Source organism: Herpailurus yagouaroundi, unplaced genomic scaffold (assembly GCF_014898765.1).
Source record: "Herpailurus yagouaroundi ecotype Mexico unplaced genomic scaffold, PumYag 190, whole genome shotgun sequence".
NCBI classification, from domain to species: Eukaryota; Metazoa; Chordata; class Mammalia; order Carnivora; family Felidae; genus Herpailurus; species Herpailurus yagouaroundi.
The window spans coordinates 21,589,865-21,608,788 of record NW_024412421.1 but is presented as its reverse complement, the minus strand read 5'-3'; the positions used below and the strand labels follow the sequence as shown (position 1 = coordinate 21,608,788).

Genomic DNA, 18,924 nt, shown 5'->3' with positions numbered 1-18,924 from the left:
AAGCATGCCATCTGGGCCTCAACCTCAGGAAATGTCTTGTCCCATGTAAAACTATTCCCATTCTCTCCATCTCCCTACCCTCTAAGGAAGTGTTGCTCATTGAGAACATGAGATCACTAAAGATAAGGATGAGGTCTTCTTTGCTCTTATAATCCCCAGATCCAGCCTAATGCTTGGTACCCGGCAGGAAGATATAGTGAGTACACAAAATCATTTTTTTTTAATCTAAAAAAAGGCAATGGGTTTGAACTAATAGAAGTATTGGTGTTATTCACATAATATCCTTTTCAATTGAGCCAAACTTAAGGCTGTTACCCGGAGGGTAGATTACAGTAGTGAGGACCTCTGTCTGCCCCCCTCCCAAACCTTAACACCTGAAGACCTGTGAGCTCTTTGTATGCTTATTAGGATGAAGGTCAAGGCTAAAATGCCACTCATTTATTTCTTCCTTCATTCTGCCAATATTTATCTAGTACCTTTTATATGCCAGACCCAGTGCTAGAAATTGTACACATTTCTTCAAAGTTGGCACTCATTTTATATCCAATGCAAAAGAAAAGAAGATTCATGAAATTCTTGAATGCCCCAGGGCAAGAGGCATGACACAATAGCACAACAACCTTAAAAACAGTACCACCTGCCAAATGCACACCCAATACATAAAATCCAGGTCGTTTCCAATTTTCCTAAACTATACACTTAAAGAGAATTTTTACTGGAAGGTTTGTGAATATTAATAGTACAGCATTAAAAATGTTCTACAATACAGTCCTAAGGAAGTGATGAATCACTAAATTCTACACCTGAAACTACTATTACACTGTATGTTAACTGGAATTTAAATAAAAACTTGAAATAACAAAAAAATATATACTCCTAAGGAGACAATGAGCTCAAAGGGCTTGCTTAAAAAACTCAGCAACAGTTTTCCAGATTACTCACAAAGTCTTCCTGCTATACAGCTTAAAACTTATTGGTATTTAATGGTGGCATTTATTTGCCAGTCATAGATACTTGTCTGTGACAGCAAATATGATGGTCAACTCATCAGTAAATACTACCAACTTAATCAACAAAATGTGCCTTATCTAACTACACCATCTCCACTGATGTTATTCCTGGTTAAGTCTCTACCACCTCTTTCCAGACTACTCTAACAGCCTTGTAACAGAGTAGTCAAAGCCATCCTCTTAAAGTACAAATCAAATGTAGATCCTCCCTTGCTTAAACTCCAATGGCTTCTGCAGATTTAAGGAGACTCCAAGATCACTCTCATTTCTGACACCACTACAAAGTTCTAGTGTCCCCATGACCACCCTCACTTGTGTCACCAATTATAAGTTTGGGAATCCCAAAGACCACCCTCAGGTTGGGTAACTTGCTAGAAAACCTCAAAGAATGCACTGAAAGCTATTATACTCATGGTTCTGGTCTATTACAAAGTAAGGACACAGATTAACATCAGCGAAAGGAAGAGGAACATGGGAAAGAGTCCAGGATAGCTCTCCACAGAGCTTCCAGTTGTCCTTTCCCAGGAGAGTCATGGATAGAACTAACTCTTCCCTCCAATGATATGTGACAATACTCATGGTATTATTGCCGGGGAAGTTCAACCAAGCATTGGTGTCCAGAGTTTTTATTGGGGTTCAATCACCTACATATGGTTGGTTATCTATATGCCTGATCTTTAGCCTCCAGTCCCTCTGGAAGTTGAGCTGCTACTGTATGGCCCAAAACAACCACAATAAATCACAATGTTAAACTATCCAGTGTGACTCAGGACCACCAGGTAAACAAAGACACTTATCAGGCAGGGCATCCCGTAGAGCTCCCAGGAGCTGAGGGCAAAAGCCAGACCTCTGTCTGGGTAAAGTTAACTGTTTCCAATACATTCAGAACCAAAACTCCTGGTCTATAAGGCCAGATAAGATCTAGCCCCTACCTGCCTTTCCTACATCTCCATTTCCCCATCACTTGCTCTGCTCCAATCACATCTGCCTTCTTTCAGTTCCTAGGATAAAGACCGCTCCCAAGTAAGGGCTGCAGCTCATGCTGTTCCCTCTGCCTACAATGCCCTTCCCCAGATGTTCATATGGTTGTCTGTGGCTCATCAAATTAATTGTCACCTCCTTAGAGGCCTTCCCTGAACACCCTAGCAAAAGCAGTTGCAACCTGCCTCCTGACACACACACACACACACAAGGGCACACACTCACACACACTACAAATGCACACACTATACACAAACACTACACACACCTATGCATACCTGCACAGACTACGTACACATACGCTCTCTCTACTCCATTGAACTATCATCTTCATAGAACTTTTTAGGACCTAAATTATTATTTATTGCTTCTGTGTTCTTTACAGTAAAAATGTTTTAAGCCTTATTCACCAATATTACTGACCATTCTTTTTGCAGTGTACAAACTGATACCTAATATCCAGTATGTGTTGAAAAAAAATTGTGGATTGACTATGTGCCTCATATGGGACAAATATAGACACACAGAATTGTAACTTCCCCGAACTGGCTTCAGATAAAGTGTATAAAAAGCATTAAAAACAAGTCTCTTTTTCTTAATGACCAAGAGACTAGACACTGTATGCCATTTATAATTAACCAAGGGAAAATGTTAATATGAATATATGAAGCTTAATCAAATTAATGAGTCTCATTTCCCATGTGGATTGTTAAATCAGTTAAATGAGATGCCAACCTGGACCCAGGAGAGTGAAAGTTTAATCTTTTTCCTTTTCACCTGTATCAGAAAACCTGAGTTTCCAACTTAATGCTAGACAATTAAAAGTATAAGTTGATTATTCACCAATTAAAAAGAAATGAACTATCAAGCCACAGAAGACAAATCTTAAATGCATATTGCTAAACCAATCTGAAAAGGCTACCTACTGTATGACCCCAACTATATGACATGCTGGAAAAGGCCCAACTATGGAAACAGTTGTTGGGAAGGAAATTTTTTTCTCTGAACTTCAAAGTTTCTTACAGCTAGTCTAAGCATTAAATTGTCATGAGACAGATTAACAGAGAAAATGAAATTTCATTCCATACATATAGGAATATCACATAAAGAAGTTCAAAGACAGAAAGGTAAAATGAGGAATATATGCCATCCTGAGCGAAGGAATGGAATAGGGGCCTGGCACTTCAAGGGGAGGAAGGTAATTCACAGGACAATACGAAGAGCAGATGTTTGGTAATTAAATGTTTGTCTCACCATACAGATGGGTGACTCAGATAAAGTTTATCTCTGGTGATAATGCTTACTCTGGGAAAGACTCCTAATTTAAAGTCTTCTAAGTAGTTAAGTGAGGGACTCTCTTGAGTCTACAGGGTCTCGATTATCTTCAACTCAAGATATTCCACACGCCCAAGTGGCACATTTTAGAGAGACTTGTCCTGAACCCCTTCACAATAAACAGAAGAGTGATTACCAAAGCTTTAGGGGTAGGGATAAATAGATGAAAGTTTCACGGACTTGTGCTCCAACAGGATACCGTAATAGTGAACACATGTCCTACATTTGTCAAAACCCATAGAATATATATAACACCAAGAGTAAACCCTAATGTAAATGATGAATTTTAGTTAATAATGATTTTAGTGTCAACAGTGGCTCATCTGTTGTAATAAATGTACACACTAAGGCAAGATGTTAACAGGAGAAACTGGGTGGGGGGGGAGGGAGTATATGTACTTTCCCCTTAATTTTTTGTAAATCCCAAATGGCTCCAAAAAAATTCTACTAATTAAAAAAAAAAAGTGCAAGCTGCGTTTCTTTTCATGGAAATTTGAGAGGCTATTTCCTCAACTCTAAATGCATTAAGATACACAGTCTTGCCCCTTTTTTAGTTAATTATAACCTGTTTTCCCATCACATTTCCAGACTCTGTGTAACAGATGGTGAAAATGTCTATTCTGAAGGCCTATAAAGTATTCCTGTTGAAGAATAGTGGCTATTATTCAGCGTCCCCCACATAAGAGTTGGAATACTCAGGGTAGGGTGCGAGGAAAGGGGGGCCACATGCAGGCAACAGGGTGGAAAACAGAAAGCAAATCCTCAGGGTGTTAACAGGAATAGAGGGTACTCCTAGAGGAATTAAAAGTGACCCCCACCAGGAACCTAGGGAAATCATCTATGCAGAGAAAGAAATGACTTGTTTGAAATTCATTCACACTGGCAGAGTCAATAGAAAAATTTCAATGTAAATAACGGGAGACCTTAAATGTGTGTTTGCTGAATGCTGAAGCATTGGGGGCAGAAACTAAGCAGAGGTTTCTGCAGTGGCCAAATGTTTCCTCTTCTCACAGCAGAATGGTCATTAAAAGAGAAGCCCTAAGAATGTCTTGAATGTAGATGAAGGCCAATCAGATACCCCTGTGAGAGATTTTTAAAGATTTTTTGTCTATTCTCCATTGTATTCCATCTGGATTGGATAAGATTTGGGGGATAATTTGTCATTATCTTAACCTCGGAATTGAAGCAAAATTTAAAGGAATTAATGCGGCTTTTTCCCTTCCCAGGAGCATCTTCACCTTTAGACCACCAACTCTTCATTCGTCATCAGCAAGCGGGGACAGTTATTCAGAAAACAATGGCAGGAGCTCCACAGCACTGGGGGTTTAATGTTATTTCTGTCTCCATAAAATCTTCAATAATTTGTTTACGACTTCTAAAATTCAACAACAGTGTGCAAATGCAATTCCACTTATGTTAATGTGTGCTTCCTTCTCGCGTATCAGATTCTGAATAAAAATTAGGCAAGTACTCTGTTTTGAAAATATGTAAGATGTGAACTTGCAGGGAGGAAAAAAAAAAAAACCTCGAAATGCACTATCCTATCAACCACATTTTTTTTTAACTTAATAACTTAAGTGAACTGTTAGTGAAATTACAACCTGCTTGTGACACAATAAATTTACAACAAAATTCACTCCATAAATTATTCAATTCTGTGACTGCAGTCAAGGAGAGAAATATCGCCAGGAGCAGGTGATTAGCATGTGAAAAGAAAACCCATCTCCCCACCAAAACAATCACTGTCAAAGCCTCCTATTGGAGTTTTGTAAAAATTACCATTAAGAACACACATTTAAGTCTTTGTAGTTACTTTAAAAGGGCCAAGTATTTGATTTACATTATATTCATTTGTTCTTTCTTCAACTGTCTTTCTCCCACAAACCGTAACTGCCTCAATAAATGCTTGCTCAATCAAGTGTGCATTAAAACAAAAGAATTTAACTTCAATAAAAGTGATGAATCAGAGCCAGAAGTTAACTTTTCCTTCCTCTGTATATCTGGCTACCGGTTAGGCAAAGTAGAAATTTACATTTGATGTTCCACAGGGGAATATTAGCAGATTCTGCTGTGAGATGTTGGGGTCCGGGAGCCAACATGGTCCAGAAAGAATCCTTGATACATCTTCAGCACAAAAAGGATGGTTTTATTAAAGCGCGGGGACAGGACCAGCGGGCAAAAAGAGCTGCCCTGGGATTGTAAGGAGTGAATGATTGCACACCTTCAAGTTGGGACGGGGTTAAGGATAGCCTAAAGCCTCTAAGGAATTTGGAAGCAAGGCTTACAGGACCTTGAGGGGCAAGCTGCTCAGATAAAGTTCATTAGATCCCTCAGATGTATATCAGAGGGCCATATACTTGGAGAAGGACTGCTCACCTGTATCTTGGGGAGGTAGAGATAAAAAAGTTTCTAAAGGGATTTTTCTATGTTAAAAACTTACAGGATCCTGGAGGTCCGGCTACTGTCAAGGTAAGGTTGCCTTTTGCGTCTAGCAAAGTATTTACAATGAGGCAGTTGAGGTCCTGGAGGAAGGTCACTCTGCCTGCCTCAAGTACTTGTTAATGGGCTGCAAGTTGTAAGTTTGTTTTCTTTTGCCTTTGTTCTCCTCAGTTGCTATTGTGTGGTTGGTCATATTTGTACATTTTTGCATAAATCACCTTTCTTCCTAAGTCAAGAATGTGTCAGGGCACCTGGGTGGCTCAGTCGACTGACTTCCACTCAGGTCGCAATCTCATAACCTGTGAGTTCAAGCCCTGCACTGGGCTCTGTGCTGACAGCTTGGAGTCAGTAGAACCTGCTTTGGATTCTGTGTTTCTTTCTTTCTCTCTCTCTCTCTCTCTCTCTCTCTCTGCCCTTCCCTCACTAGTACTCTGTCTCTCTCTCAAAAATAAATAAAAACATTACAAAAATTTTTTTTAAATCAAGAATGTGGCTATCCTCACATATTAATACATAAATTGTTTTCAGTTCAGCAGATGCCTTGGAATTGGGTTTTCTTTAGAGGCTGTTCTTTTTCTTGTAATGCCCCCAATTTCGAATCAGAGAGACCACCAAGGAGCCGATACCGATGCAAACACACGAGGGTTTATTTGCAAGCTCGAGCTTGGGCCCAAGTATACCTGACACAGCGGGGCAGGGACTTGGACCCCTAGGTCAAGAGGCGTAGCAGTTTTATAGGGACCAGTGGCCAATGAGATTGTAACACACACAGAAAGTTGCATAGTCATGTCAGTCCACATACAGGTGGCCAATTGAATTACAATTTACCCTATAGTAACTGTTTGAACTAGCCTATCACTCTGGTCAGAATTGGCAGGCAAAAGGCGGGGTTTACATTCTTTGGCGTTTAGGGGTTCCGCATTCCTAGAAGAGCCGGTTTCCAGTAAGGGTGTGCTCAGCAGCTTGACTAGGGTGGGGAGTGTCTTAAGCAATAAGTAGGTCATGTGGGGGTCATACATGAGATGGTGGGTGTAGCACAAAATGGAGTTAGTCTTGCTCTGCTTGTGCAGGGGTAGGGGATTTTTATTAAATTCCTTGGGTCCCACGTTTCTCATAAGTAGTGCGTGGCAGGCAGAATAATGGCCCCCCAAAGATATCTATGTCTTGTTTCCCAGAACTTGTGAACACATTATCTGGAAAAGGGAAATTAAAATTGCAGATGGAATTAAGGCTACTAATCAGCTGACCTTAAAACGGAGATTACACTGGGAATTCTCAATGTAATCACTGGGATCTTCAAATGTGGATGAGGGAGGCCCAGAGTGAGTACCAAAGTGACATGGTATGAAAAAGACATATATGGACATTGTGGGTTTCCAAGACGGAGGAAGGGGCCATGAGCCAAGGAATGTGGATGGATTCTAAAAGATGGAAAGTCCAAGAAAACAAATTATCCCCTTGACCCTCCAGAAGAAACACAGCCTTGCTGACACCTCAATCTCAGCCCACTAAGTCCATTTCAGATATGTGACTTCCTGAACTATTATAAATCTGTGATATTTTAAACTCTCAAGTTTGTGTTCATTTATTAAAGCAGCAATAGGAAACTAAAATAGAGTGTTTAAATAGTACTCTCTATTGTGAAAGGCAAATGGTGTGAGAAAGGAAACGAATTCCACAAATTGTTAGTATTTGTTCATGAAGGAAATCACAAAAGACCTGTAATTTTATATAACTCTTCTTTCTTAAGTATTTATTTATTTTTGAGACAGAGAGAGAGAGAGAGAGAGAGAGAGAGAGAGAGAGAGAACACGAGCCCGGGAGGGGCAGAGAGACAGGAAGACAGAGGATCCAAAGGGGGCTCTATGTTGACAACAAAGAGCCCGATGCAGGGCTCAAATCAAAGTCCTGAACCATGAGATCATGACCTGAGCTGAAGTCGGATGCTCACCCAACTGAGCCACCCAGGTACCCCTATATAACTCTTCTTAAAATTACATCGTAAGGAATAATTTGAATGGTATATTTATTTTAATTTCTATTACAGTTCTTCCATTTATCAGAAAAATTATTTAGTGCTTACGGATGTATCTTCCAGTAGTATTGGAATAATTCACCCCATGTAAAGCTACTCTTTCTTTCTTGGATAATACCTCTTTCTCATCAGCTACCAGCTGGCATGTGCTTTGTGTTTTGATACACAAAAGCCATCTAAAAGATCACCTGTACTTATAAAAGTAAATTCTTGTTAGATAGTATAGGACAAAGAAAACTTTCCTCGATCCTCTTAGGATTCCTGGCTGGGCCTGAAAATTAAACAGACAAAAACAAATGAACAGGATAAAAATGTAAGTATTTATTTAATCTAAGTTTTGCCCTACACTAAAGCATTCATAAGAAAATGAAAGACCTGAATAAGCAGTTAAGCCTGAGTTTTTATACTAGGTTTGATAAAAAGTCAACAATGATGGGAATACTTGATAGGGCAAAAGGGTATGAGCTAAAAATAGTAACTGGAGGAAACTGAGCAAGGCCTGTTGGTACGGACTTCCTCTCAGCATTCCGCCATCTTGGCAGATAAGAGTTTCCTCTGGGTGTAAGAAGGGCACCTCTCACATGAGGATCTTAGTACCTTCTTCAGGAAAGAAGGGAGAGGTCACAAAGTCCTTTCTGTATCAGCCATTTCTCAAATTACTTCAGCTTAAAATTTGGTGTCATATTTTGGGGTAGTGTGTTCTGAACCCTGTCAATTGTCCAGCAGGGAAGAAAAAAGACACAGAATCACAAAATGGAAGAGCTGAAAGAAACCTTATGTGATCTAGTTTAACTTCCTTATCTTATCAGAAAAGCAATCAGGATTCAAAAGATGGAATTCTCTTCCCAAATTACATAATCTGGGGTAGAAGTAGCTTTAGAATACTGGCCCAGATCTCTTTTAATAATGCACAGTGCCATCTATATGGGTCATTCAAATCAACCTTTGTTAACCCAACAGATATTTATTGAGCACTTGTCGGTATGTTGGGCACTTGCCTTAGGCACTGATTATGCAATGAGAAGCAAGAGAGACAACTACATAGTTACTATGTAGTTATTCATATAACAGAGATAACTATGGTAACTACTTACTATAAGTTAATAGTTCATTGGGAGCAAACAGTATCAATAAACAAGCAAACAGTGTTCTATTGAAAATGTAACATATTCATGTGATATAGAAGGACTAAGGGCCATCTCAGAGAGCTGATCAGCAAAGAGCTTTTAAAATAGCTGAATGACAACAAAGAGCCAAGCAGAATGGGAAATGAACATTTCAGGCAGAGCGTCAAGGTTGTGGAGGAGAAACTTAGTTCTGGAGGAATGTACTGAAAGCCAGTAAGGTGGGAACTTGGCAATGAGGGTGAGTGAGTAGATGGGAGATTAAAAAAAAGGAGGGAAAAACCAGGTTCAAGTTCTGAAATCATTTTGTGTTACATGTAACTATGGTCATCTCTACTTATATTTGCATTCACTTCCATGTTAAGATGTGAAACAAAACACCAAATATTATCAAGTAAATATGAACTCAGATCTATCCCCCTGCTTCATGAAAAAGGCTTAGGTTCAAAGAAGTCAAATCAATAAAATATAATTGGATTATTGGCACTCATCAGTGACACTGTGCTAGGTTTTATAAAGTAAAGGCTCACAAGAGCTCTTCAAGATAGAGATCACATATTTAACTAAAGGAAATTAAAAAAAAAAAAAAAGAGTCAGGTGTTTCTTAGCATGAGAGAAGTCAATTAGTATTTCCTGAACACACACTATCTGCCAGGCACTCCAGTAGGTGCTTTACCTACACTATCACTATTAATGCCCCAGTAAACAACTGCATGTCCCAAGCACTTTGATGTTAAGTCAGTGGCTCAAGATTGCACTCTTAGGAGAAGAAAGGCAAGTATACACTAGTCTGTCTGCCTCCAAAGGTCACACTTTCCCCATTAGGCCATGTGCCACTCACATTGAGCAAAAGATTCCCTACATAAGTCACATCACCTCATTCTCTTCCTGTATGAAATGACATGTGGGACTAGATGATCTCAAAAATCCCTCTTACCTCTAACACTCTGTGATTCCGTGATCCTATTACATTGGCACAGACTGTCCTCTCCCATTCTTGCAACCTCTGCACCTGGAAATTTCCTCCTCCACAAGTTGTACTGCAGTTGCTACCCACCAATGAGGAATGTTTCCTTCCACCAAGAAATCAGATTCTTGCCTACACCTGCGCAACACCAGAGAAAGCCAACCAACTTCCCCCCGTGGCAAGGGGAGCGCAATAACGGGAGTCTGTATTAGCTGATCATGTTTCTCTCCCATTTATTTCCTGCTCACTAAATGACTATCAACCATGTGACAGTCATTCTCAACCATGTTTGTGGGTTGAGACACCATGATGAGGAAAATTCACAGATCAATTTAAAGTACTGTTCTCAGCAGCTTAATTTGCAAATGTCAGTACTTCCCTTCTCCATACTGGGCTCACCTTTTTCAATTCTAAGTCAGATAGCAGCAAATACAAAATTTGCTTCTAAGCATAAACTGTTTCTGGGGAGTATAGTTCTCTGCCTCACAGACTTCTCACCTGAAAAATAAAATATTCAATGGCAGATGATAATTAAGTCAAGTTTCAAGATTTGGTGTGTAGGTAGCTAATCATTTTTCCTTGATATTAAACAAATTATACTTAATATTCTGGAACAAAAATTAAATATTTGAGTGTAAAAGTCATTATTTGTTATATATTTAATTATTAAGAATAAGGTGCATCATAATGAAAGAATCAGTTCTGATTATTCTGTAAGGCAACACTAGGACTAAAAAAATTCAGTGTTTCTTCTATGTACTGCTTTCCTTGATGTGTACAGAAGTTTTTCTGTGCTCTAGGAAAATCCTATGTGTCTTCCAAGTCACCACTTGTAGTAAACAGTTGCTATTTTTGCCTGCTTAGCATCCTGCAGGTGGGATTTCCTTTAGATATCACTCTACTTCAATGCTCTGTGCAGTGGTTCAGGTGGTTCAAGAGGATTATAACTCCAGATCCAGGAGCAAGTGATGCCTTGCCAATCAGCATACATCCTCCTAATAGTGATGGGCACATAACCCAAGTCTAATAGAGTTTAATTCCTAGTTTGCTGCTGGAGAATTCAAGATAAAAATGATCTCTTCCCCTGGAAAATGTCTATCAGTCTGGAACCATTGGGAGCTATCCTGCCAACACATGTAAGAGTTTACTTGAGCACAAACCAACATAAGACAGCAAAGAGGCAGAGAGAGTTTGGTAAGTCTTGGTGATGAAATCTGAACTCCTGGATCCACCTGCACTAAAGCCCACTTGGACTTTTCAGGTAGTTGAGACATCATTCCCTATTTGTTTATATTAGTTTGTGTTTTTTAGTACTTGCAACCAAAAAATGTCGAAATATCCCATTTTATACTACAATGTTAACGTAATATCCTTCAATCATTAAAAGTCCATGAAAGTCAACTAAGTTTGTCCATAGAAAAGATACACAAGTACTCTTAGAGAGATAGGATTCTTTCCACCAAAAGAAAATGTGTTTACAGAATTATTCTAGAAGTACTACAAAGGAGTATCTACATTCCCATCACTAGCAGCGGAAGAAAATTATGGCTGTTCTGTTAAAATAGAAGTTCCTCTATCCCTGATCTCATCCCTCATTTTCATTTTAAAATAAAATTTTGGGGTGCCTGTGTGGCTCAGTCGGCTAAGCATCTGCCTTTGGCACAGGTCATGATCTCATGTTTCATGGGTTCAAGTGCCACATCGGGCTCTCTGCTGTCCATGTAGAGTACACTTTGGATCCTCTGTCCCCCTTTCTCTCTGCCTCTCCCTCGCTTGTTCTCTCTCTCTCCCCCTCTCAAAAATCAATAAATAAAAATTTATTTAAAATAATTTTCTTTGAAAGAGAGAGAGACAGAGTATGAGTAGGAGAAGGAGAGAGAGAGAGAGAGAGAGGGAGACACAGAATCCAAAGCAGGCTCTAGGCTCTGAGGTGTCAGCACAGAGCCTGACACAGGGCTTGTACTCACAAACCATGAGAACGTGACCTGAGCCAAAGTTGGATGCTTAACTTTCTGAACCAACCAGGTGTCCCCCATTTTCATTTTTAATAAGTCAACAACATGTTTTCTAAAAAGGTATTCAAATTATGTGTATACATACTATATCCTCCCATGTAAAAACAGAAAGCCTTCCCACTAGAGCACTTTGTCTTTAATTGTACAATGTGGAAATTTTTATTTTTCAGTCTTTTGGGAACAAGAATATTACAGACTAGTACACATAACTGTAAAAACAACCTGAATCTGGATATCTCAACAAGCAGTGAGATCACAATCCATTTGTAGAAAAATGGGCTGATAGACAAAAGCAAGTACACAATGCCATAAAGGCAAATCCCACATAGTCCACCCAGGGGAATATTTCAAAACATATACATAGAGAACAGATGGGGAAAGTGGTGGACATAATCTGGTAACATTAAGTAGATCACAAGATAACAATAATGATACCATGCATATATTAGGAAGGGCCTGTTCTCCAACAATCACAAAGTACTTTTCCAACTCCTAGGTCAAACACCAGTAGTCAGAACTGATAGTGAAAAAGCATGATTTTTATTTTTCCTGTATTACAGACCTGAAACACTCACATTCTAAGAAATTGGCCAAATGGAGGCATGCATTGTGGAATATCTCTGATTAGACATTAAAAGACAGCCACTGGAATAAAACATGCCAGGGAAGAAAAGAACACACCAACCCACACAAGAGAGAAATCCATTTTGTTCAACAATTATATTGGTGTACAAATAATGTATTTTTTAATGTATAGCAATGTAATGTATATTCCTGTAGTAACCACAAGGAATGGCCACCACAAAGGAAATACTATTTTTAAGTAGTAATATTTGAAATTTTGTGACATTAACTTACCATAAGATTGGAATTTCCTGACCTAAAGGGAAGTTCTTACTCTGGGGGAGAAAAGTAGCATATGGATTTATGCAGAAAACCTCACAGTGGGAAATGTAGTTAGCATAAAAATATAGATGATCCAGCTTCTACGAAACAAAGTTGAGCTACTGTGCCTACCTGTGGTTCAGAGTAGAATAGGAATACATGTAGGACTTCTGAGCAGGAAATTCTTTACTTGCAGACCCTATTTTCTAGTGGCCTTGGTAGGGTATGTTATTCCTGCACACCCAGAAGGGCACCACCTCCGCTTTACGCACATGAAAGAAGGACAAATTCAATAAATTAGGTATGGCCCATTCAGGATTCACAGCTAAGATCCAGCTCCATAGTCACTTACATTTGTAATTCACTTTGCTTTCCTAATCTTGAATCCCCCGGGACCAGATACCATTCTCAGACCCAGGTACAACTGTAGTCTACAGCACTTACCCCTAGGTAATGCTAAATTTGTCCAGGAAGTTGTACTGGCCTTCTGCCTTTGCACAACCATGTGCCACACTGAGAGCATGGCCTTGTTTCCTGAATGCCTATTTGAGGCACAGACATCATGACTCATTCTCAACAGTACCTCTCTCTGATGCCTAAAACTGCCTTGCATACTCTCAGCACTGACTCTATTCTCTATCAAATGAGCAGCCTGGAATCAAGACACAAGTGGCCAGAAGCATGCTCGGCAGGCATCAGCATGGAAGATGCTCCAACATTGGAAGGGACTCAACATGTTCAGTGAACTGCTGGGAGATGACAGAGTCCATTTAGCAAGGGAACTTGTAAAAATCATCATCATCATCTCCAACCTGAGCCACTCATACTCACATAACCGACATTAAGATGTTTGAAATCCCCAAAATTCCAGTGTTATTTTATGTTACAAACACAGTTTCCAAGTAAAACATAAATTTATGTAAATTTCCTTTTACAAAAATGTAAATGTTTTTTAAAGAATTTTCAACACATGAATTTAAGCAAAGTGGGTTTGGTTTTTTGCTTTGTGTTCTTGATTTGTTTTGTTTTAATTAGGAAGATCCATTTCCATTTTCTGAGCATTTGGGTTAATTGTAGCTTAAAATTATGTACATATTATAGTTATCTGCTGAATTATAGAACATCCAAAACTTAACAGTATACAGCAACAACCAAGAATCTCCAAAATAAGGAGCCTACAACCAAGAATCACTGAACATTTTAGGAAAACCAACATCACAAAAGAAAAGGCATCAAACAAGGGAAGAATTGACACATGAAGAAGCTGAAACCCTCATACTTTACTGTGGCATAGTAAAATTGTGTGGCCACTCTGTAAAACTGTCTGACAGTTGCTCAAAATGTTAAACCTAGAGTTACCATATGAGTTAGAAATTTCACTCCTAGGTATATACAAAGGAAAATTGAAAATACATGTCAACACAAAAACTTACAAATATTCACAGCAATACTATTCCTAATAGTCACGTGTCCAACTGATGAATGGATAAATAAAATGTGGTGTATCTATACAATGAAATACTTTTCAGCAATAAAAAGGAATGAAGTTTTGATACATACTACAACATGGATGAAACTTGGAAACGTTAACATTACATTAAGAAATCAGCCTTTTGGGGTGCCTGGGTGGCTCAGTCGGTTGAGGGTCCAACTTCGGCCCAGGTCATGATCTCACAGCTTGTGAGTTTGAGCCCCACATCGGGCTCTGTGCTGACAGCTCAGAGCCTGGAGCCTGCTTTGGCTTCTGTGTCTCCCTCTCTCTCTCTGCCCCTAACCCACTTGCATTCTGTCTCTGTCTGCCTCAAAAATAAATAAATATTTAAAAAAATAATTAAAAAAAAAAAGGAAATCAGCCTTTAAACAAATAATCCAGTGAAGAAATGGGCAAAAGACATGAATAGACAATTCTCCAAAGAAGACATCCAGATGGCCAACCGACACATGAAAAAATGCTCAACATCACTCATCATCAGGGAAAGACAAATCAAAACCACAAAGAGATACCACCTCACACCTGTCAGAATGGCTAACATGAACAACTCAGGCAACAACAGATGTGGTGAGGATGCAGAGAAAGAGGATCTCTTTTGCAGTGCTGGTGGGAATGCAAAGTGGAAAACAGCCCGAAGGTTCCTCAAAAAATTAAAAATAGAACTACCCTACAACCCAGCAATTGTACTACTAGGTGTTTGTCCAAGGGATACAGGTGTGCTGTTTCAAAGGGGCACATGCACCCCAACGTTTATAGCCACACCATCGACAATAGCCTATGTAAACAGCCCAAATGTCCACCGATGGATGAATGGATAAAGAAGACATGGTATTTATATACAATGGAGTATTACTCAGCAATCAAAAAGAATGAAATCTTGCCATTTGCAACTACCTGGACGGAACTGGAGGGTATTACGCTAAGCAAAATTAGTCCAAGAAAGACAAATATCCTATGACTTCACTCATATGAGGACTTTAAGATACAAAACAGATGAACATAAGGTAAGGGAAGAAAAAATAATATAAAAACAGGGAGGGGGACAAAACATGTATCACTCTTAAATATAGAGTACAAACAGAGGGTTGCTGGAGGGATATAAACACAGGGAGGGAGGATGGTCTAAATGGGTAAGGGGCATTAAGGAATCTACTCCTGAAATCACTGTTGCACCATTAATATTTTATATTATATATTTTTTAATATTTAATATTTTATATATAATGTTTATAATGTATATAAATTGATATATATATTTATACATGCACAAATTAGTTATACACACACACACACAAACATATGACAGAACATTGCTTTCATAAAATAAGAGCAGGCAACTATGAATAAAAACAAATTAGAAATGAAATAAGCAAAAATTTGTCACTGAGACAAACAGATCAATGGAACAGAATAAAAAGTCTTGAAATAGACCTACATAAATACAGCCAATTGATCTTTGAAAAAACAGCAAAAGCAGTGGAGTGCCTGGATGGCTCAGTTGGTTAAGTATCCAATTCTTTATTTTGGTTCAGGTCATGATCCCATAGCTCATGGGTTCAAGCCCAGAGGAATGGAATTCCCTCTCTCTCTGCCCCTCCTCCACTCCTTCTCTCTCTCTCTCTCTCTCTCTCTCTCTCTCAAAATAAATAAATAAACAGCAAAGGTAATATAATGGAGCAAACATAGTGTCTTCAACAAATTGTGCTGAAACAAATGAACATCCACATAGAAAAACATAAATCTAACACAGACATTATATTCTTCACAAAAATTAAGTCAAAATAGATCACATACCTAAATATAAAATACAAAACTATAAAACTAGAAGATAATGTAGAAGAAAATCTAGATAACCTTGGGAATGGCAATAACTTTTTAGATACAACATCAAAATCACAATCCATGAAAGAAATAATGGATAAGATGAATTTCATTAAAATTTAAAACTCATGGTCTGAGAAAGATTTATCAATAAAAGGAGAAGACAAGCCACAGACTGTGAATAATGATTGCAAAAGACACATCTGATAGCGCCTGGATGGCTCAGATGGTTAAGCAACCAACTCTCGATTTCAGCTCAGGTCATGATCTCATGGTTCATGAGTTCGAGCCCCACATCACACTCTGCCCTGATGGTATAGAGCCTGCTCGGGGGTTCTGTCTCTCCTCTCTATGTTCCCCCACTTATGCTCTCTCTCTCACTCTCAAAGTAAATAAACATTAAAAAAAAAATAAAAACAAAAAGACACATCTGATAAAGGTATACTATCCAAAATAAACCAAGAATTTAAAAGTCAACAATAGGAAGGGATTCAGAGGTCAAGGTCCAGCAGGCTGCCAGATCCTGGAGTCTCCTATCTTGCAGGGAGCGGCTTCCAGCAGCTATAGCCAAGAGACAGAAGCACTACTTTGAGGCTACAGCATGGCAACTACAGGAGAGCTGGCCAGGCCAGGCCCACTATCTCCTCTGGGCCTACAGTTCATCATACAATGATAACATCACTTTTGAAGGAACATGTGCACACTGTTTCCAGTTGCTCATCTTGGATAACTCTCAAGTGTACCTCAAACCCAAATCCAAACTGCCACCCAAAATACAGAAACTTCTTAGCGAGAGGCAAGAAAATATACATTCAGTTTTAAAGAAGCAAAAATTGAGAAAAAATACAAAGACACCAAAAGTGTGTTGATTACTTGTAAAACATGCAACAGAACAGTTAAATATCATGGTGAAAGTAGAAGCTTTCTATCCACACTGAAGAGCAGTCCTACCATTCGTATGACTAAACTTGGCCTGAAGACACCAGAAAGACTCTGAGTTCTACAAACATAAATCATATGTGTGGTTCCAAATGCAAGAGCCCAACCTTGATATTCAGGACACCGACATCTCAACACTCAACACTCACTTGCTCCTCAAAGAGTGTGAGCAAAACTAAGAAACACTTCTCTCAATTAAAAACGTTGCTTAGCCAGAGTGAATCCCAAAAGAATTCAAAGGTGGACTTCAGAAATTTCTTACTATCTTTGTAAAGGGTACGCTGTGAAAATAAATGTTTAATGCAACTCTGAAACTAAAGGTAGTAAGAAAAACATCTGTTTTAAAGCTTTACTTATTTAAATACATGGATACTAGGGTCCAGGAGCAAACTTCTCTCGGCATTTTTCAGTGTTTATGGAGAAAATACTTCATTAAAATGAATAATTGAGGGGCGCCTGGGTGACTCAGTCAGTTGAGTGTCCGACTTCGGCTGAGGTCATGATCTCGCAGTTCGTGGGTTCAAGCCGCACATCAGGCTGTGTGCTGACAGCTCAGAGCCTGGAGCCTGCTTCAGATTCTGTGTCTCCCTCTCTCTCTGCCCCTCCCCTGTTCATGCTCTGTCTCTGTCTCTCAACAATAAATATATGTTAAAAAATTTTTTTATATGCATAACTGAAACCTGTCTACCTCATAGGGTGGCTGTGAGGATCAACAATACATGGAAGGTCCTTGTAAACAGCAAAGACATTATGAACACTGAGTGGTTATATTATTATTTTCCTTCCCTTAATTAGCACATTAGTCATGTTCTTTTATAAGGAAATTGAGACCTTTATGAGGGGACCTACTCACTCCTTTCTAGGTGTCTGTTATTGCTAATTCAGGAAAAGGATCAAGTGTCCTTGTTTTTCCACAATTATCTGCATAACTGTATTAGAGTGCTGAACATGATTCCTGTTTTGCATGCTAAAGTAAATATATGGATCATTCTTGATTGTAAATCATTCAGATACCCAAAATTTCATATTTTACAACTTTCTGTTGTTCCTAGTAATATTTTATCATAAGTGGCATTTCATTTGCTCTAGTGAAGACTTATTTCTATGCCTAAAATTTACAGCAAAATATAACATAGTAACAGTTTAACTATCTTAAACCTTTTCTGGAACATAGATATACCAAAATGATACACTGAGGTTGTATTCAACCTGTCTTTTAAAAATTCTTTCAATAAATAATTTAGATACTTTCAACTACAAAAAAAAGTCAATAGGAAAGCAATCCAATTAAAAATAGGTTAAAGACCATGACTCCTCACCAAAAAGGATACATATATTAAAAATATGAATATGAAAAGATGTTCACATCATATTCCATATCAATATAAATTATAACAGTTATGAAATACCACTACACACCTGTTGGAATGGCCAAAATCCAGAACACTGACAACAGTAAATGCTGGTGAGGATGTAGGCCAACAAGAACTCTCATTCACTGCTATTAAGACCACAAAATGATACAGCCACTTTTGGAGACATTTTGGGAATTTCTTACAAAACTAAACATACAATTATCATACAACCCAGCAATCTTGCTCATTGGTATTTACCCAAAGGAGATGAAAACATATCCACACAAAAAACATCTGCACTCAGATGTTTATAGCATCTTTACTCATAATTGCCAAAACTTGGAAGCAACCATGACGTTCTTCAGTAGGTGAATGAACAAATAAACTAAGTATATCCAGGCAATAGAATATAATTTAGCAGTAAAAAGAAATGAGCTATCAAGCTATGACAGGACATTAAGGAAATTTAAGTGCATATTACTAAGTGAAAGAAGGCAATCTGAAAAGGCTACATACTCTATGATTC

At 38.6% G+C, this 18,924-nt stretch overlaps 1 pseudogene; it reads left to right on the top strand.

Moving 5' to 3' along the window:
• Positions 1-5,423: 5,423 nt before the first annotated feature.
• Positions 5,424-17,449, top strand: LOC121010051 (UPF0711 protein C18orf21 homolog; annotated as a pseudogene).
• The last annotated feature ends 1,475 nt before the right edge of the window (positions 17,450-18,924 follow it).